This window comes from Melopsittacus undulatus, chromosome Z, assembly GCF_012275295.1.
Source record: "Melopsittacus undulatus isolate bMelUnd1 chromosome Z, bMelUnd1.mat.Z, whole genome shotgun sequence".
Taxonomy (NCBI): domain Eukaryota; kingdom Metazoa; phylum Chordata; class Aves; order Psittaciformes; family Psittaculidae; genus Melopsittacus; species Melopsittacus undulatus.
In genome coordinates this window covers 47,045,416-47,066,322 of record NC_047557.1, presented here as the reverse complement: position 1 = coordinate 47,066,322, position 20,907 = coordinate 47,045,416, and the positions used below count along the sequence as shown (strand labels likewise).

General features: G+C 43.1%; 1 protein-coding gene across 5 annotated transcripts in view; it reads left to right on the top strand.

Annotated features, from left to right (window-relative positions):
• The first annotated feature begins 15,233 nt into the window (after positions 1–15,233).
• Positions 15,234–20,907, top strand: part of SEMA4D (semaphorin 4D) — a 79,302-nt gene continuing 73,628 nt past the window's right edge. The window contains exon 1 of one of the 5 annotated variants that reach the window (XM_031054123.2): positions 15,234–15,251. The gene's annotated coding sequence lies outside the window, so the exon portion shown is untranslated. Of the gene's footprint in view, positions 15,252–15,723; positions 15,743–15,865; positions 15,917–16,212; positions 16,419–20,907 lie in introns of those variants that run through there. The other 4 variants (XM_034072600.1, XM_031054122.2, XM_005154912.3 and 1 more) reach the window with 4 other exon arrangements.

Below are 20,907 nucleotides of genomic sequence, written 5' to 3'. Positions count from 1 at the left end.
GCCCTGCAGGCACGACAGAGACCCTTGGTGCATGACAGAGGCCCAGCAGCTGCACAGCACTGGTCTTGTCTCAGTGTGTACAAGAGCACTTCTTCAGGACGGCTGCCCAAAGCAGCAGATGACACACCGCTGCTCAGCACAGTGGTCTGTTGTCGGAAGAAGGGTTGTCAGGTATGTCCTACTTAGGGGATGAAAAATGCTCTGTCTGTAGACACAGGGGCTAGATGTGTCATTGTGACAGATATAGAAGGAACCAAAAATATTCCTGAAACTTTTTGCCCTATCATGAGGAAATTGTGAAGGAGAAAAATAATTAAAAGCTCACAGTGTCCTTGTAGGGACCATGCAAGCATCTACAGGGCTGCTCTGGGGAGAAAGGACAACTGGCATCATCCTGGAGAGCAAACTCCAGGAGACAGTTGGTGGGGACAGCAAATAAAATGTTGGGAAGCGACTATTTCCTCAGTGTAAAAAAGAAAGCTCTCAGAATGTGGGACTTTTTCAGCTAATACACTGGATAACTGTAATAATACACATGGGGAAAAAAAGAGCTTTCCAGAGGCAGGAATGAAGAGTATCCCTCAAAGGACAGCAGAGCTAACATCCAGGAGGGATGAAAAGGTGGATGTGCTGAATCATCCAGGCACCAGACAGAAGGGAAAGAGCAGTCACCAGCATCTCAGGTGATGGCAGAGAGGGAATGGGAGAATACAGGCCAGGTGCCTGTGCTCCCACCTGAGATGGGGATGGAGGAGAGGGGCCAGGATCAGGCTCTCTGCCTGCCATGGGGAGCTGCTGCAGGCAGGAATCTGGCAGCCAGTCCAGACAGGTTCTGGAGGGAACCTTTAGGAAGGGAGAGGAGAGATTCTCTGTTTCACTCTGGGTTTTTGTTTGTTTTTAAACAGCAGCAGTATATCCCAGTGATTATACTCATGTTTGCTCTCATTAGCAGCAGCTAATATGGTATCTTTGCAGTGATACTTGTGGATTTGTAGGGCAGAAGCTTCCTTAGCCCTAGGATGTTTGATTTGCCCAATTCAGTTTAGGAAACCTCCCTGGATTTTCCCAGGTTTTGTATACATTTAGTTTTATTGGTGGTTGCGCTCAGCACTTCAAACCCCTCTTTGCATTTGATATGTTTTCGTGGCTCTGCTCCACAGCACTCAAAGGCCAGCTGGGAAACAAAAGGAATCTCTGAGATCAAAAAGCCTTCAGCTAACACACCATCTAACATGTGACTTAGCCTGCAATAGACTTACTTTGAGGAAAAAACCTGCTTCTGATTTAATTTATTTTAAGGAGAAATGAGTGGTTAAAGATGTAACCTATATTTGCCATTTTCCCCCCCCCTCTTCTTCAACATTCTGATGTTATAATGGCTCCTTCAATTAGAAGCAGACATCCGTTAGCTAGGCATGATGAACTTTAGGCCTTGGGCATCATCACGACCTGCTAATATTTTCTTAAGCGTAACTGCCCCTGGTTATGCTCGTGGATTCACATCTGATCATGTGTTAGGTTGTATTTTACATTTCAGTTTTAGTTAAGACATTCACTGTGTTTTGTAACGCGGTGTTTCCCCACCTCTCCTCCCCACTAGGACACTTATATACTGGGGGAGGCTTCTCAGTTGATTCTTCCCGAATACAGGAGGAGCGACGCGCTCCCCTGTGCCACGGATGTACCGGTGCGGTCTGCCTGGCTGCAGAACAAAGGCAGCAGCGCGCTGCTGTGCGGAACAGCTGACTGACACACAGACACACACACACAGACACACACACACAGACACACAGACACACACACACACACCGGCTTCTCCCCGCTGCCGCCGCCGGGAGGGGCAGAGAGAAGTGAGGAACTGTCCCCCTCCTCCCCGCGGACTGCAGGAGGGGGGGGCCTTACCCGCCTCACCACCGTAACGGCCCTTGATAGCCGCGCCCGGAAACATGAGTACACCGGCGCCTGCTTTCAAAGGGAAGAATTCGGTGCAGAACATGCATAACCATCAACCTGAAGCGCAGGGGCGACCGCCCTTTCAGATGCAAGCGGGCGGGTGACGCACAGCTTCAGGTACATGACAATGCCCTCCTGAAGCGCGGAGGATGTCGCTGTTACCACTCTCCCCTCTCCCATTCTTCTTTTTCATCGCTGGAAGTTAAGCGCTGATGCTTAGGCAATCAGCAGCCGCCGAAGATTCTTGGCCTTAGGATCTCTCTTTAGCATTGTTGTATAGCCTAAAAGTTTCATTCAAATGCAGACTTTCAGTTCTACCTCATTATTCCAGCACCAGCAGACATCGGGAGGTCTCACAGAAGCTGGGCTGGTGGTAGTCCCTGTCACTACTTAGAAACACATTGCTATATCCACACTGCCTGTTTGGAAAAAAGGCCAAGACCAGAACGAGGAGCACCAACATTCGAAAAACAACCAATGTTATTTGGGATATTTTGAGGGGGAAAAAAAAAGCATAAGCGCTAACATTCAAACAATTCAGAAGCTCACAAAGCACTCCTGAGGGGCCTTCCAGTCAATTCACCAGCTGGAAGTGCCACAAGTCTCATGTGCCCCTGCAGCTTGATCTCGTGCAGAGATTAAGTTCTTGGAGGGAAAAGGAAATCTTCATATCCTTCGCCACAAGTTGCATATCCCCTTGGGTGGCAGCCAGACCAACAATCCCACAAGGTAATGCACATCTGTCATGGAGATGCTTCTTTCTCATTTTGGCTATAAAGGAAATGTATTCCAGAGATGAAAGGGCACTTCACCAGGCTGACAGAGCATCTCTGTGGAAAGTCAAAGTTTCCAAAAAGAAAACCCCAAAACCAAAATGGTATACTTTTTAAACTGTAAGAAAAGCTACATTTTCTGCCACATCCTTCCTTCATGAAATTGGTAAAGCCAACAGCAGTATTTTCTGCTTGCTGCAGTGCCTCCTTCTTTAGCAGTCTAAGTTTTGTGTAAAAATGATTTTCCTCATCTGTAACTGATATTAGACTCATTAAGCATGTAACAAATTAAAAATGCAATTATTTAGTAATGAATAACCATACTAATTCATAAGGAATGCAGTTATGGAGTGCCTCTGCAAGGGTTAAAGGTCTTTTTGCCTGCTTACCACTTACTAACAATTTGCATAGTTAACCCAGTGCAGACTGAGGAGTCAGGGTGGGAGTTGCTATATGTTTGCAGTGCACATGTAGGATGGAAGCCTGACACTGTATAGAGTAAATAAGGATGGAGTAATGCAGAACACTTATTTTAAGTAGGAAGTTTATCCCTCTTAAGCAAGAGTGTTCAAGAATGCTTATAAACTAGGAGAGCAAATATTTTAGACTCCACCATAACAGACTATCAATAAACAGAGATTTCTGTAATGTAAATTCTGATTCAGGCAGTAATTGTACATGTATGCATGCTGAGAACAGGTAAATTATACGAAAATGAGTTGTGCAGGGACAAGTCCTTTTTACCATTTTATGGTGCTGCATAAATAGTAAGTAAAATACTGTAACTGCTTTGTATAAAACCTGATTACACATTATTTCTTCCAGTTTATCATTGTGCTGTTTCATACCAACAGGTTCCCAAAGGAGCAGCATAGTTATCAGTTGGCATTGATTTCTGAGCTCAGGCTGCATTTTCCTACCATAACAGTTCACTTGAGAAATGAAAATGTTTCTGAAAACTGGCAGTGGGGTGACAGTCCAGCTTCCTGAGAAGGGAACATTATAAGGCATTTACTGCTGTCAGCGCCAATTCCATTTACAAAGCTCTACCGCATGGGAAACTTCACTGCATTACTAATGAATAACGACTTCTGCAAGATGGGAAATTAACTTGATAAGAAGCCACCCCAGCCCTTGCAGAGCAGGATAAATGCACCCAGGAATGCATAAACAGGACGGCTGAGTCGGCAGGGTGAAGCAGGAGGGCTCTTAGAGTAGCATAGTCTCACAAAAGCGGACTGACTTTCCAAGCAGCTCCTCAGGGAGCAGCTTTCCTGGGCCCTCAATGTCACAACATCGGCAGGGCACTGATTTCATGCATGGCATCACCTTCTGGCCTTCTCCCTATGGCCCTGCTCACACTCCTCCAGCAGCAGTGTCTCTGGTAAGAGCCAAGAAAGGTACTGAGAGCTTCAGACCTCCCTAATTAACTCCTTAGTCATCACAGCCCTTGATCTTTCTAGTATGGCCTGTCTTCCTTGTACTAATTCATGAAATTAAGGAAAGTGCTGACAAAAGTATAATTACTTGGGCTGTTTCATGATACAAAACATTTGGTGGCAATACTGCCTGAAGGTGTTCCTGATCCCCTCGCCTGCCTACTGGTCACTGCTGGTGGGGACTCCACTCCAGCAGCCTTGCCGCAAGATGCCTGAGGAAATGCCCCGGCTTTGAAAAACCCCAAACCTACAGAAAACCAGACACTACACCTAGAAGAGTGTGGTGCATGGGAAAGACTGGGAATGAACAGTTGATTTCAGGGGAGAGACCCAGAGGCAGAGATGCCTCAAGCCTGGATCATCACCAAACACTTGGTGTCCTTATACATGCAAATGTTCAGGAAGGTTTCTCCTCCTGGAAGAACTCACTGTATTTTGTGCCAGAAGATAGCCAGCATGGATAGCAACACAATAGCTACTGAGAGTAATAGTATTTTCATTAGGAAGATGCATTTTAGCCTGGGTTCAGTGAGTGACCAAGTGCATTTTAGCTTCATGCCGAAAGAATAATCAGTGCTCCTTCCTTTTTATTCTGCACTCTCAAGACTTACTGGCATTTCTGTCTGTGAGGCTAGATCCAGACCTATTGGTCTTTCTTTCTAAGACCATTAAAGCATTGGCATTTTGGCTTTGTGAGTTACATCATTTAATGAAAGGGGAATAACGGCGTTTATTCCTGCGAACATTAGCAGGAGGCAAAAGCTGGTATTACCAAGCTTTGAGAACAGTCGCTTTCAGGAAAATTATTCTCCAAATGGAGGCTGGGGGCACTGACCACGGTGAACTGAACTGCAACATGTAATTTCATTACTCTCGGCCAAGCTGCCTAAGCTTATTCCTACCTTCAGCAACACAGCAAGTTGCCTTGCAGTACTGTGGTTCTGCAGTAGGAGGGATGTAAAGGGTTTTAAGGGTTGCTATAATTTTCTCAAGTGCCACAAAAAGCGGCCAACTGGTCATTAGCTGATCACCGCACAGTTTACAGATGTTGGAAATACACTGGTTAGCACTTAGGGCAACACTGCTGTTAGACTGTCTCTGACAGAACTACCATGCATATAGGAAATCTTCTTGATTCCCACATGTGTTTGGTTTTCAGACTTACAGGCTCCATGGCAGGTAGGGGAAAAATCAACAATCAAATCATCACTCCCTTGAGACTCATGTTGTGTTATGTTACTGTATGCAATCCTTTTTTATTTATGAGGCTATATATACCAGTACAGCATTTCTTGTCCTTTCTGGCACTTTGAAAGTGAGTAAGATGAATAGTGATCTTGCACGGTGGGTTTGTATATGTGTCTGTATGCGTTTATATGAGACTTTCATGTCTGTGAATTGTGCTGGACAGATAATCATGAAAACTTGACAGCCTCTCCTTCAAAGCAGTACTGTGAGAAGCAATTACATGCACTTTGAATACCAGCCGGACAAGCTTCCCACACCATAAAACGCAGTATTTTTTTCCTGTGCTCCAGGAAAAAAACCCATGCTGATTATCATTTGCACTAGCTGCAGAAAACCCCAGCTGAAATTCGCTGACCTCTGTGATATGAAGGGTGAGACTGAATGATCAATCATCCTTAATCCTTAAAATCTATGAACAGAAAGAGGGAAGTAAGCAGCTCACTGTGATATGAGCTGTTCTGTTATCTGTGGTACAAGCCCTAGTACATAAGGCTCTTTGCTTCCTAAACTGCTTCATAAAATCCTGCATTTATAATGGGTGTTGGTACTGGGTGTAACTAAACCAGCATGAAGAGTGGTTTAACAACATGTATAAACAAGACCAAGCAATGCAAATCACAGTTCCTGCAACTCCTTTTGAGCTGTTCTTAGAACAGGGAGGAGCAATATACAATAAAGGGTGAAAAATCACGTCGGTTTCCCCCCTCTCTAGCTTTTACTTCTCGTTAATTAATTCGTGCTGTGAATTAGTTCTGGTTGGTGGATACATTCAGGTGTTTTGTGAATCTGAGAGCATGTCCTACCTCTATTCAGATTATGAAACAAGCACAACAAACATGCCTATTGACTGGGTATCCATACTGCATTTGGTCATTTGAGAAATCTGTCCCTATAAGGGTCAAATGAATGCCTGAGGACAGGAGGAAGGTGGAAGTACAAAGGCCCATATGTGGCACAAGGGCTTTCAGGGTACTGGAGGCATGGCCCTGATGTTTTGGCTTTTCTGTCAATCTACTGCTCCATATATTGATGACAGCAAAGTATTTACTTAAAAAATAATCCATAGAAATCAGGGAATATACTCAATCATATTCAAGGTGTCATTAATCTGTGCTCCAAACCTACCTTCAACTGTTCAAGGACAACTTGCTGTAAGTCAGTCACCAGGGCTGACTGTAGAACACGGGAAAAGCTTCTCGTGTGCGTTCTTAATTTAATTTCCTTGGTCTGAAACATCAAGAGGAGCATTAATTACTTGGACAAAAATCCTCCTCCAATTTCTCAGGATGCTAATGCATGTTTTCACACTGCTATTTGTCTTTTTTTCGAAACAGATTTCTAACTAGCCACTAGAAGACCAATTCCTGATGAAGTCCCACCTGTACCTGCTTGTTGGAAAGGAGCTGGAAACTGGTTAAGAATTATTAGTAAAGCCCAGAAAAAAGGACAAAGAAGAAACTGGCAAAAGAAATGAAATAAACTGTGAGCCTTTTAAATAATGTCATTTTCTCATGTTGTTTTCTTCTGAGTGAAACCTCAGTGAATAAGGATGTCTTTCCAGGGATTTCCACAAATCCTGCTGAGATGGGAGGAGTGACCCTGGAGGAACAGATTGTCCTCTACATGTGTAATTTTTCCAGAGATAAAGCTATCTGCCCTGAGACTTTGATCCTCAGTATAAGGCCAGGATTTTGCTCAGCTTGCTCTGGTGCAGCATGGTGCTGGCAGCATACCATTGACACCTCAGGAAAAGTGGGGAAGGGCTGTGATGCCCTGAAACCACGAGAGAAGGGGAGCTGTGTGACAACACCAAGGGGCAGACGGGCAGGTTGTCCTGCACCATCCCCTGATCAAAGTTTGTTGATGCTCAGAGAGCTTGAAGCAGATGAGACCATGACACACAAACTAATTACCAAGCTGACGCACAAAGACCATGAAAAGGAAGGTCTTTCCCTTCCAAGGATATCAGCAAATGTCATTACAAGGCCTAGAAAGGGACCTTGTATAATACTGCTACTATCTGCAGTCTCTGTTTAACTAAAACAAAATAATTGGGCAAGACTCAACAAGGACAAGGACACAAGAAAAGACAACAATGCCTCCCAACCAGGACACAGACTTATTAGGCTTAAAATCCTTCAGAACAGGTTTTTTTTTTTTCTTCTTCTTACTAAATAATTAGATTGCATAAAACTTTGACGATACATGGTACAAGTGCATACTATGCAACCAGTCCATTGCATTGAGGTTGGAGATAATGTGGCTTCTCATCTTGGTCTATTGTATCACCAGGACTCTTTGCCTGAGCTCCTACCACAGATAAAATGCAAAAATTAGCAATCCAAGCCTGCTTTTTGGAATTGTGCTTACTCTTTGGGAGATCTATCACTTAACATTTGTGAAAGTATCCGTTATTTTTGAAAAAATATCAGCAATTTAACATGTTTGGATTTGGGTTTGGCTTATTTTTTTCTTTGCTTCACACAGAGAATCATGAGCAGCTCTTTTGATACTGCTTACTTTTCATTATTTTATATTACCTAATAATTTCATACTACCAGACTTCCTGGCTGTTATGCACAAAATGATTTCCAAGTGACTAACTTGCAGACAAACAGACAAGGTTGGGCTCTGGAACAGGTAAAGGAGTGCCAGCAAAGGAGCCCAGTACTGCATGTCTTGCCTTGAAACCATGAGATTTAGTGTGGAAAGAAAACAGGAGGATCTGTAGGAAGTGTGACAGTGGTTCAGTGACTGGAAGGGACTGATACGATACTGATCCCTAAAATCCATTCAGACTGTCTTTGACAGAGCTATTTGTTCAGCTGTAGGTCAAAGGAAAAGTGGGCATGGAAAGCAATAACTACAATTTTCTTATCCTTTGTTGCAGAGTCATGTACTTTTTTTCCAATAAAGGAGTGTACACAATAGACATAGAGTGAATACACAATGGGAGCAGACTACCAGTGACTCTAAAAAGCATTGCTCTAAAATGCCTGCCCCTAGGCATATCACGCAACAAATCCCAGAAGCTGGAAACTCCAGGCCTGTCCTAACACTGAGGACAGATATAATAACCAGAAACAACAGGCCTTGAAAGCAACTTCAAAACCTCAGGAAGTCTGGGAGTGAATTTTCTTTATTGCTGCTAATTACAGAATATTTTTTATCTTTCTCTTTATCTCAGTGCAAAAAAGTATTTTAAATGTGAGAAACGGATAAATAACTGAGTCCAGCTGAGTCATTATGTTTTTCTAATGTTTTTCTCTGATCTTCTTTCTCTATCTTTATTTTTCCTTTTTTCTTTTTCTTGGCTAATTCTTAGTAAAGATGCTTGCTTTCTACTAGACTTTTCTTTCTGTACTTTTTTCATTCCTGAAGCCAAAGCAAACAATAGTGATTATCAGCAGATAATATCCTTCATGATTCCTTTGTTGACATTTTTCTTAGCCTTTTTCTTATCTCTGTTATCCTTAAATAATTAGAAATGTAAAATATTAATCAAATAAAAGAAAGAGTAAATATTATGTCACCCCACCTTCTGGGATAGTCCTGAGGTAGCTATAGCTACCATTTTGCAAAATTTTTTTTGCAAAAACTTGAATTTGCAAGAGTTACATTGTATTACTCAGATGCCTACTAAGAATTCTGGGCACCTCCTTTCTTGCCCTTGGAAAGTTTCCTTGATTTTGAAGCATTACCAGCTCAGAACCCAAAGATCAATATAGAAACTGTTCCCAGAGAAATGGTTAATCAAATTGCTTAATCTGTAACAGAGGATTTTTTTAAGTGTTAATTAACAAAAATTAAAAGGGGCAAAACAAGCAGTCCTTCAGGATAAAAACTTTATGCTAATGACATCTTGATCATTTTAAGCACAAAATAAATACTTAATCACAATAACCAAAACTGTTTCATTGTAAAAGGTTTTGATGTTAAGCAGTGAAGAAATTCAAGGATTCTATAACAAAAAAAAATCCCAACTTGCTCTACAATAAAACTTCCTCTTTCTCCAAGATCCAAGATTTTTTTGTTTGTTTGTTTGGTTTTTTTTTTTTTTTTGTTATTTCTCTGTATGGCCAGGCAGTTCTGCACAAACATGAATAAACTACTTCTAAGGGGGATAATGTTTTAGATAGCTAAGACATCTTTTCCAGATAGCCAGACTGCTCAGCACTTACTAAATGCAGTAACCATAAGTCTTTGCATTTGTTGTCTTTCTTGGAGGAGGGAGAGAGAGATGCAGATGTAAGTTTTGACATTATGCACTTCTACTCACCTAGACAGTTGCAAGGCATAGTATAGCTATAAAACGCTCCCAATTTCTGCACACTGAAAGTGATCTTTTCTGTCTTTGTAAGTCTCTTGTCAAAGACTATCCTTGGTCCCTTCCATTCTACCTTTATTTGCCTTTTTGTATCCTCTGGAACAGAATGCTGTGTTCTAAAGGGGGTTTTGTTAGTTGCAGATTGCTCATATCATATTAGAGAATCCCATCCTTTCCTGTAATGTGTGTCCTTTTATTTAATTTATAATAGTGAGGCAATTGGATCCTTTGCTTTTGTTCTCCATTTGAAGTAACAGAAACTTAATAGGAGCAACCAGTGGAAAGGAAAACCCTACTGTAAGGCAGGAAAGAAATGTCCCTGTAACATCACACTGGGGAATCATGACCTGGTTTAGCTTCAGCAAAGGGCTGGTTATTAGGGCAATTTAGTTCAAGCAGCAAGTTACATCAGGTTTCTGCATTCTTTCGGAGTGAGAAGGCCAAGGGGTGCCAGCAATAAAAAAAAGCTGAGGAAAAGAAGAGAGCACACTAGAAGAGGTGTCTGCTTTCACTTTTGGTTCATGGTATATTTCCATTGCTGACTCCTCATTTCACTGGCCTGTGGTTGTCTGAGTGTGGACAGGAATTAATTAGCTTGGGCATTAGTTGAGTCAGACGCCCAGTACAAGAAGAGCAGTAACTACGAGATCTATTATTAAAGTTAATATTATTTTCTTATCAAGGTTCAAACTTGGAGTCTACAGATTTTAGCTGGTTAATGCAGCTGAAGTTACAGGCATTGATACAAGCTAAAGAAGCTCACCAGTCTTGTGATCCTCTCTGAGTAAACTGGCATGTGAGGAAAGAAATTGGATTAACATGCTATGTGGAATGATAAAAAGCCAAACTCTTCACTTCCTACATAAAGGAGATCGGTCTGTGGTGATCTACTTTTACAATCAAGTTTGTCAACAAACAAATCTCTCATAATTGCATTTCTTATTTTATATTTGTGAATTGTGATATGAAGGTACTAATCTATAAAAATCATAATGGAGAATATGAAAAAGCAATTAAGGAATTGTAATAGTGCAGGCAATAAAAATGTAAGGTTCATATAGGAAGACTGCAAGCTTAGTTTGAAGTTTATAAATGTCTCATCCATTTCTGTGAAACCCCACATGCTTTTCCTGTGTTAACTACAGGACACCTTTTTCAGTGCTCTGTTTTCATACTTCTTCATGGTTAGCAAAGTTACCCCACATCAGAAATTTGATACTGACCCATGTGAAAAACATGTAATCAGAAATAATTCCTGTGATTGATGATGACTTCATGTAAAAATTTTCATTAACTTTGATCTTTTTGGAAATCTAATTGCATTTTTAGAAGGAATGAAAAACAATACAGTGAGTTTTAGTTGCTTCATTATTCTTCATGTACTACATTATTAATGTTGTCTCATTAACCTTGTCCCTTGAGGCAGGCACTGCTGACACCTTTTTTATTATTTTTCTCATTAATAAACATGTGTACCTCCTCCACTAGGCCACACAATTCTTCCACTATGTAGAGTGGAAAAAGTGTCTTTGATCGTTGATTTATTACTCACTGACTGTTGAACTTAAGATTTTCCTTACCTTTCCCATAGCTTCCTATGGAATGACCACTTGGGTGGTTACATTCTTCATTTTGTACTCATGCATCTAACTTAGCTGTTAAGAAGCTCCAAGTTTGGTCACTGATAGGTGAAAATTAGCACAAATAATATTCAAGCTGTTGTATTTTGTCTGGAGCAAAACATGTCAGTGTAATTTGCTAGTGAGTACTCGTAAAATATGAATGCTTACACAGATCCAGAATGAAGGGAATTCTTGCCACTTTTGCCATCCTTCCGTAAATTAACCCTGTCTCTCATTCTTTTAGCAAACTTTTTAACAGGCTTTGCAGTGAGACCTAACAGAGACTGGACTACAAATAACCGTTTTGTTCATTGGTTAGACACTAGCCTACAGTGTGGTTCCACTAGATCTGTTATTCCAGCTTAGAAAGCAAAAGGAAAATATTCTCTATGGCCTTTACAGGGTTCTTGACCACTAGACCCATGAAAAGAGGAGAAAGAGACCCTCCTCTTCCATATCATTCTGCCATGTACTTCCTCTGCACTACATTGTCTAAATGCAGATGTCTGTGCAGCACCTACTTAACTCCTCCTTATAACTTAGACATACAAACAGACATGTGGTAAATACAGGGACAGTTTTAGAGTCTTGGAGTGTATCTTCTACATAATTGCCATGTTTATCCATAATGATATAGGAAGCGTTCAGACCAAAAAAAAACCACCACAGGGTTAGGAGATAATGCCCCTAGACTATTATAATTTAGTTCCACTACCTCTGTAATTGCAAAAGTGAAGACAATGCATTTTCTCTGCCTGATGGGGAAGATACAGAAGTAAAAGTTCAAGATTGTGTCTGTGTGTGGTTCTGACACTGACTTCATGTATAATCTTGCACAAATCGCTTTAAGCTGTTGTGTATCATATTCGTAACTAGGATAGAGTTAATGGTATTTTCCTACTCAGCAGATAATTTTAGGTCTCTGTCAATTTAGTAGTTTAATAATGTTAATCAACATTAATTTACTGGACAGTGCATTCTGTGTTAAGGTTTCCAAAACTTTTTTTTTATTTTCTGAGTATAAAGTGCATTTAAAATCTGTTTGGTTTCTTTTTTAGCATGATATATTGCTATCAAGGAGTGCCATCATAGCAATATAGCAATGAGACAGTATAGCTTGAAACTTTGACTTTGTTTAGGATTGTTCACATAGTCACATTCATTCAACTCAACTGCTTATTCTTTTATCCTCTCATCCATTCATTCTCTCACGTACTCTGCTGCTGACCTATTCATTGCATTATATATTGGTCTGCAAAGCTCCGGGCACGTTTACTGCCCTTTTCACTGGCTTACTAAATACCTACCACCTGTTCACTCACTCACTCTTGGACTGATCTGCCCTCAGAATCGGACTGGCTTCCAGACCAGCTTTGGTCTTATTCTCATTACCTACTCTCTTCTGGTATTTTCTGCCCTGAAGCTTATTTCTCCCTGAGTTTAATTAAGGGGGTCAGATTTAATAGCTTTGACTTTTTCTTGCTTAACTGTTTTTTGTTTGGTTTGTTTTGTTGTTTGGTTTTGGTTTTGTTTATTTTTTTTTCTTTTGTGGTACAGACTTGATATAGAATCATAGCTTGCCTAGACTTAAAATACCCATGGATATATGCATCCCTCAACATGATGTCTGAACTAGGTGTATTATGATTGAGGCAGTCTTTACATGCTATTACTCTGCAGCATACATTATATATACTTTTGAAGATTATATTTTATTATGCTTGTAATGGAGGATTTTACAAGCATGTTTCATGCATATCTTTAGAATATTCATTATGGAGTTGCTGTAGACTTGTATTAATAGTTGTTCATTATATGATTTCACTGCCACAGCACATAGTATTTGAAAGAAGATAATAATTTTTAGCAAAACAAAGTCAGTTATAATTGCTGCTAGGAACAGTGTCTTTAGCCCTACACCGCTAGTTCACAAATAATCCAGGCTAATGTTACAGACCTTTGGGAAAGCTCCCACATTTGTGTCCCCCAGGCATTAGAGGCCACTTTTTTTAATCCTGTGAAAGACATCATTTGTAATGGGAAACAATAGGAATTATCTGTGGTGCAATTTATGCTACTAGATGTATGTTCCCAACACTGTTATTATTAGGGCATCTCATTTTAATCAACAAGCCCCTGTTGGTAACACTTTCTACCTGAAAGAAGATCCTGAATGTGGCTGAGAATCTGGTATTTGCCAAGGTCCAAATACCAGTTCCTTGCTTTACCTCTGACCTTTCAATCTGCAATACTCCACAGGTTTTACTGAGAATGGAGATTGAAAGCTACACTGTACAAATTAACAGTATAATTCTTAAAGGTCATGAAATCTAACCTGGATAGAGACAGGCAGAAGCAATGGAAAATTTATTTTGATGCTCGCCTGTGCTCTGGTTCCTCTGTGCCACTCTGGGTTTTTAGAAGCTTGTGCAGACTGCAGGCTCCCTGAGGAAAGCTGACAAAACCTCTGTGATTTTACCACTCTGTGCTAAGAACTGCCTTAGCCTAGAATTCATAAACTGCAAAAGAGATTTAAAAAGCACTTCTGTTTCTTCCCTTGGAATATCATTTCAGTTGAATCCTTCTGGAGATGCTTAAAGTCTTGTCTACGCTAGAAATGTTTTGCTGGTATATTAATACCAAGGGCCAGTCCCAGAAGAAATGCAGTTTATTCTTCTGCTGGTATAAATTACAGTAATACCCCAAATAAAATACGACCAGGATTTTTCCTCTTGCTACTGTATTTGCATTAGATATTTTCCAGCTTAGGTCCAGCGTTTGATCCCTTTTCATGCTCCCTGCAGACACAGGTAACTGTCAGAAGTGGTTCTCTCCCTTCCCACCAAACCCCAGATCCTTAGTTCCACCTGCTTGGTGTTTCCCGTTATTGTTCCCCATTGCCTCCCAGAGCTCGGTGTGACTTGTTGCTTCTCTATGCCTCATATCTAACGTTTTGATGGTGTGTGGCCCTATTTGATATTAACTGGCCCAGTGTTGAACCGGCCTAAGTTAAACCACCATTTTGAACATGTAATGATGGGAAGGGGATTCCCATGTGTTTTCCACACAACAACAAACTGCTCATTGGCTTTGCTAATGTCCTTCAAACCCTGCTGTTTCAAAAACAAGGTGGCCAGGTTTTGCCTTGCATGCAAACTTTATCTGAGGCAATTATCATGATTCTGAGTCTTTAAGAGGCTCTATTTCCTCAATAATTTCATTTTGATAGTATTTTTAAGCTATAGCTAACGTGAATTATAGACAGTAGAAATCTAGTGTCGCATTATTGTAACAATACCTACTGTGCAATGCTGGAATTAAAGCAGCCACTAATACAAATGCCAGCATCCGATAAACTAAGTATTTTATTCAGTCTTGCTTAAATAAATCCTGTTAACTAAGCTATAGCAATCAAATGACATCAGATATCACCTGTTCCACAGCAGTAAAAGAACACAAATCATCCATGTGTTGGTTCCTGTCGTTCATCAGAGCAGTAACACAGACGTGCATGGACATGATGGTAATCAATAACTCATCAGTGACTCAGCAGAAGCACCCCGGTGAAATCTGTGCAGTCACTGACCTATTTTCTCTGTTATGCCAAGCTGCTCCTCCTTTAATATTAGCAAGCAGTCACCTACGTGGGCCTGTACTTTGAGGTGCAGCAATTCCAGTAACGTTTGCTTTCAGTATAAATCATTCATATTTCCATTGTGCTGAGAGGCTGCATCCGGATGCAACTGGCGTTGCCGTCTGCAGCGAGCATCCTGCTGGAGATGGTGCAGAGGCAGGAGAAGGAGCATGAGGAGGAGCAGGGGCAGAGGGCAGGAAAAAAGAGAAGGATCAGGGTCAGGTGAATGGGACAAGTGGCACCAAGCGTGGGAAGGTGAGGCAGCTGTTGCACAGCCTCATTCAGCTGCGGGGGCACCGCATCTGCGTTTGGCAGAAGTGCCTCCACACATTTCCAAGCCCTAAATCTCCAGGGAGGCTCCGATCTGCTGGTGCCATTACTGGGGCTGTCCCCGTGTGGAATCACCGAACTGCTGCCCTCGCCGGCCATCGCTGCAGGGATGCTGCCGGCAGCGGGGCATCCGCTGGCGCACGGAAAGCAGTGCTTGCGGAGGACAGGCGGAGCGGCCCCTGCCGAGTCCGCCTGTGCGGAGCAGCCGCCCCAGGTCCGCCCCCCGCCCGGCCGCCGCCATACTGCGGGGCAACCGAAACTTGTTACACGCGGGCACCAACTGCTGCTGCTGCTCGTCCTCCTCCCGCCGCCCTGCCCCCGCCGGCACTGGGGGAAAGCGGGCTGCGCGGCCCAGCCTGTAGCGGGGAAGGCGCCGAGGCGAGCGGGGGGGTGTACAGTGCCGGCAGGCCCCACAGGTAGGGGCGCGCGGTGGGACGGGCTGCGCGCCGCCTGGGGCCGGGGGAGGAGGTGGCAGCGGCGAGGGGAGGAGCAGGAGGCGGTGGCGGCGGCGCTGGCGGCGGAGGCAGAGACAGAGCGGCCGCGGCTGGAGCGGGTGTGTGGCCGTGCTCGCTGTGCCTCCTCCCGCCGAGGTAGGTGCGGGATCTGCCGCGGCGGCGGAGCTCGGGTCAGCACCGCGGTGGGGCCGGGCTGGCCGTGCAGGCACACCTACGGAACGGGGCCTTCCGCCCGGCGGGGACGAGCCCGCCGGCGGCTCCTGGGAGGGGTCTTGGCGGCTGTGAGGTGGGGACGCGACGCGGGCAGCCCCCGCCGGCAGCGCGGCCGGAGCGGGGCTCGGAGGAGGAGCCTCCCGCAGCGAATGAGAGAGCTCTGGCAGGTTTATAAATGTGCTTTTTCGGCTGCAGTTGCCAAGTCTGGTCGGCTCTGGCGGCGGTTGCTTGCAAGTGGCGGCTCCCCTCAGGTGCGTCTCCTGGGCCGTGGGACCGCGCCCGGGGCCTGCGGCCGGCCCCGCCTGCACCTGCCGAGGCGCTGGCCCTGGGCCGGTGAATTGGCTGCGAGGCGGCTTCCGCCACCCGGGAAGCGGCCCGGTCGTTTCTATGTGCCGGACCCGCTTAATGTGCTCGGGCACTGGAGGTGAGGCTGATGTCTGCTGGGAAACTCGGTCCCTTGCTGGGCGAATAGTTGGGCGATGAACCGGGTACTCGTTGTGGGGAAACCGGCTGTAAACGTTCTGAAGAGCTACTCTGCTGGTTTTGGTTTTCAGCTGTCAAGAGGGTTTAGATCTGTCAAGAGGCGCTGAATTTGCGAGAGATGGGTAAAGAGACGTAAGAGTTTCCTGTCTATTCCTGTTTGTGCTCTGGCTAATTATAAGGCGATGTCTTTACAGCTTCGTGGTGTGGGCTGTTTGGCGGTGTTTCCTGCGTATAGGAAACCACGCAGCATCTGGGTTTAAGGGAGAAAGCAGTGAATGGATGAATGCCGTTGATTGTAACTTTATTGTTGCCGCTCGCTTCTGTTATGTGACTGCCATTAGCAAGGAGAGGAACAGGAGCCTGTGCCTGCCCTGCTGTGGGAGGGAGTCTAGTGGATCTGCAGGTTGAAGGGCTATTTTATGTCTTTGGCTCCATGCTCTGAAGCATTTTCCTGCCTTCTTCTTGACTCCTTTTTTTCGTGTACCTCTAGCAGGGAGATATTTCGGCTGGAAATTGTGAAGCATCACCTGTAAGTCTATGACACCAAAGTATTTACAGTAGGCTCTGGAAATCAGTGTCAGTGCAGTAGTAAAGCTTTTTTTTTTGTTTGTTTGTCGTGTTAAAATTACTACAGAAATTAGCAGCGGGCTGTTGGAACCAGATGATCTTAAGATCCTTCCCAACCTAAAGCATTCTGTGATTTCTTTATGACGATCAGGCTCAGAAATAGCTACTATCTCATTCTCCGTTTGAAATACCTATACGGAGGTTTTGTTAGAGAACTGTTTAATGACTTTTCTATTATCAGGAGCACGAGCTTAGGCACTTAACGCAAGTGCTCTTAGAGGAAGCTGTGCTGGCTGTGTGGATGGTGTATGTGAAGGCTGTGCCGGAGTGGGAGTATCATTTACAAACTGGGTTAGAAAGGGGCATTGTAAGCTGAGTAGCTCGCATAGGGTGAAACACAGTGCGTACCATGTTCCCTGCTGTGCTGTACAGGGAACTGAGTGACTACAGTGTACTTTCTGGGATGAGCAAGCTATGGATGGGCACTTGTGATTCTTTTCAGGTAGCAGAGATGAGGTGCAGGCAGCTCTTTTCCACTGAAAGCAAATGAGTGACATTTGAACGTACGTGAATGTTCAAGAAGGAAAAGGTTTGTAAATACTGGGCTGGACTGACATTGAAATCCATCTCTAATGGGATTTCTTGGCCTAGAGAAGAAATAATTCACCCTTCCCCCCACTCCCAAAAACCCAATTACTCTTTGTGCACTTTATGATGTTCAGGGATTGCTACAGAGTCTGCTGGCTGCTTGCATACATACCTACCAATATAAGTCTATAGCTGTTTTTTTAAAGACACAAAAGCTATTTTGGCTGGTGGGGAGGGCGGTAGCTCCTTCCCACAGCAGATGAAGCATATGATGTGAGTAGATTTATTTCAAAGCTGTAAGACTGATTCATAAGTTTTTCTGAATGCTGTAAGTACAGGTGTGCCTGGAGACCTCGCTTAATGTGCTGTGTTTCTCTCTCTGGTGGTGATTCAGTCCCCTCTCCTCCTCCAATATAAACAGCTATTACATTAAACACTTGATAACCTTGTGTTAACCTGCTCACATAGATACAGCTGTGCCCTGCCAGAAGTGTATGGCTTTGTACCACTTAGAGTTTTCAAGAAGGCCAGCTGATCTAGTTGCTGCCCTATCTCCTGGGCAGCTGTGCTTGAGTTACCCATTTTGTGCAGTTTCTTACTGGAGAGGAGCGGGAGACCTCTGGAGAGGATCTGTAATCTGCCCAGGGCCACCTGGCTGGAGCTGGTGGCTGCACTGTACTCATTGTGGTGTGTGCTCTTACACTCACAGCCACCTTATGGGATGTGTTTCGAATGAACATTTTGTTGCTAAAATACAGTATCTTAGAATTTTTTTTGGAGTGAAATAAGTAGGGATCTCTTTCAGTCATGCCAAAATTAATTCTTGATCAGGGCTTCTAGCAATAGATCTCATACTTGTATATGCCACCTAGTTTGCTGGGTAAATTGGTAGATGCTTGTGCCTCATTCTAAGGATGATTTTCTGAAGTGGGACTCTTATTTAAATCAGTGGAAATAACAGTGATATAGATTTTCCAGGATGTTATCTCTGGACATCTCAAATGCTATGATTTAGTTCTGTTTTCTTCAGGAGCAGTGGAATCTCAGGCCATGGTTGTTGCAGTAGGGGCTTTGTAGATCATAAGAAAATGAAGTATTTCTCCTGAATGTTCAGGGGTGATGTTATTTATACCAGTTTTTGCTGTACAAAGGTAACTTGAAATAGGTAGTGACAGGGAAGAAAAGTTGTAGTTGCCAAGGCTGACTAACATTTCTTGTAACTCTTCAGTGCTTCCAAGTGTTGGGTCTTGTAAATATTCATTTTCTGTGATTTAAATGAGTTGAAAAGTAGTTTCTGAAGGTGTGTGACCATGCAAACATTATTCATGAATGGATGCTGCTCTGCTATGCTTCCCACTGAACTGAGGTTTAATTACTTGTAGGCATGACTGAGAGAATTTTTCACAATGTTTTGCCTTCAGAAAAATGCGCAGAACAGTAATATATTCCAAGTAGCACATGACAATAAAAATGGAGACTTAAAGGTGACAAGAAAAAGAAGGAAAGCAGGTCATAAGCTTCCCTGAGTTATTCTTTAAAGCTTTCCTTTTTTTACAGCTGTATATAAATTACTGTGTTGGAAGTTTAAAATGAGAGTTCAGATTGTCATTATTATAATATTAAAGTTTTGGGGTGTTCTTTGCTGTGCCTAATAAGTGTTTAGTTAGATGAAAAAGATGTGCCCATTTGGGAGGATGTGTAATTAACAAGGAGCTGGGAAGCACTTTTGATTATTTTATTGGCCTTTTTTTTTTTTCTTTCCCTGAAGCTTCCCCTCTTCTCCTGTCAGACTGGTCATTTCTGTGATGATAAAGCAGTCTTTTACCAGGGCTGCTTCATTCGGCTTTGCATAGTCCTGTGCTTCACTGTCTTAAGTAGACAGGTGGAAGTGTATAAAAAAGAATTTGGAGGGATCCACTTATTTTAGTGGGATCTTGAGTTTTAGGAAGGTGAGGTGGCTGCAGAGTTGCTTTTCAGTGTAGCACACAGCTGATTGTGTACCAAAAGGTGAGCCTGTGAACTCCAAAAGGATGCTGCTGCAGACAGCTGCTGTTTGGAGAGTTAACTCGCCTGTGTGTTGATGTAGCTGTACAGGCAGGGTGGAAGCTGTTTTAATTGTTTTCCTTCTGATGTGAGGGGTTTGGTTTTGTTTCTTGGATGAGTTAATGAAAAGAAAGAAATTTATTTTTTCTCTTCACAGAACTGTTTACTTACAAAGCAAAAAGTAACACCTTGTATTTCAGGCTAATGCATGCCATCATCTTTGATGAGGAAGTTACAGGTCTTGCTGTCGAGGCCTGCATTAACAAGGTCATGCATTTAGTTGTGTTCTGGCCAAAAACCTTGTATGTTCTGGCTTTTATCTACCCGTGAAGTTCCAGGAGTGCAAAGAAAAGGCTGCTCAGCTTCCTGGAGGTACTGCTGCAGGCTGCCTTTGCTGCAAGGGAGGTTAGTGCCTGTAGTGAGAAGGGTGTTGAGCTCCACCTCTGCTAACCTGGGTATTCAGGAGCCACTCTTGTCTCCTCCTGCTCTCCACCACACCAAGCTGTGCTGCAGTGAGGGTCTGGGTACATGAACACGTTTCTGAAAATTACGTGAGTAAACAAGAAAAAACTAACTTCAACGCTGTTAGTGTGTTTTGGTTTTTATTTATGTTGGAGTGGGGGAGAATAAAAGAGGCTTTTTCAAAGCAGAGGCATGCATGTAGTACTGCCACTGAGATTTTTTTGATAAGTGCTTTAAAGCACCAAACATTAGCCTTTACTTCTAGAGTATGTTCTTACAGTGCCCGAGGGGGAAACAAAACAGATGGCAGATTGATAAGAACTTGGACTAAAGACATGAACAGATAAGAAATTTTTCTAAAGACAATAAAGAAAGTTAATTGAAGACCCATGTATAAAGTTTAGAACAAGTTTATTGGTGATCTGGAAATAATATCTGATTTCCGGTCTTTCCCTCATCTTCCACTTATTTCGTTTTCTCTCTGTTCTTGTACAGCAGTAAACTCATAATCTACCAGGCGTTTTCTGCATTGATCCTCTTAAAAAATTAGAATTAGCCTATATATGAGGCAAGCCAAAGAGGATTGAACACTGTGCTGCAAAATTAGTACCTGCTGGCCTAATTGCAAGGACAGGCTGGCTGCCTCTGTGAAGCATGCTTTTGGTGGTCAGTATGGCATGGATTTGGTCTGAGGAGTTTGGTTTGTGTGTTCCTGTGCAGGGTTGTGCCTGCCAAGCAGATGTGTAGGTGATGGAGCACTGATAAAGAAG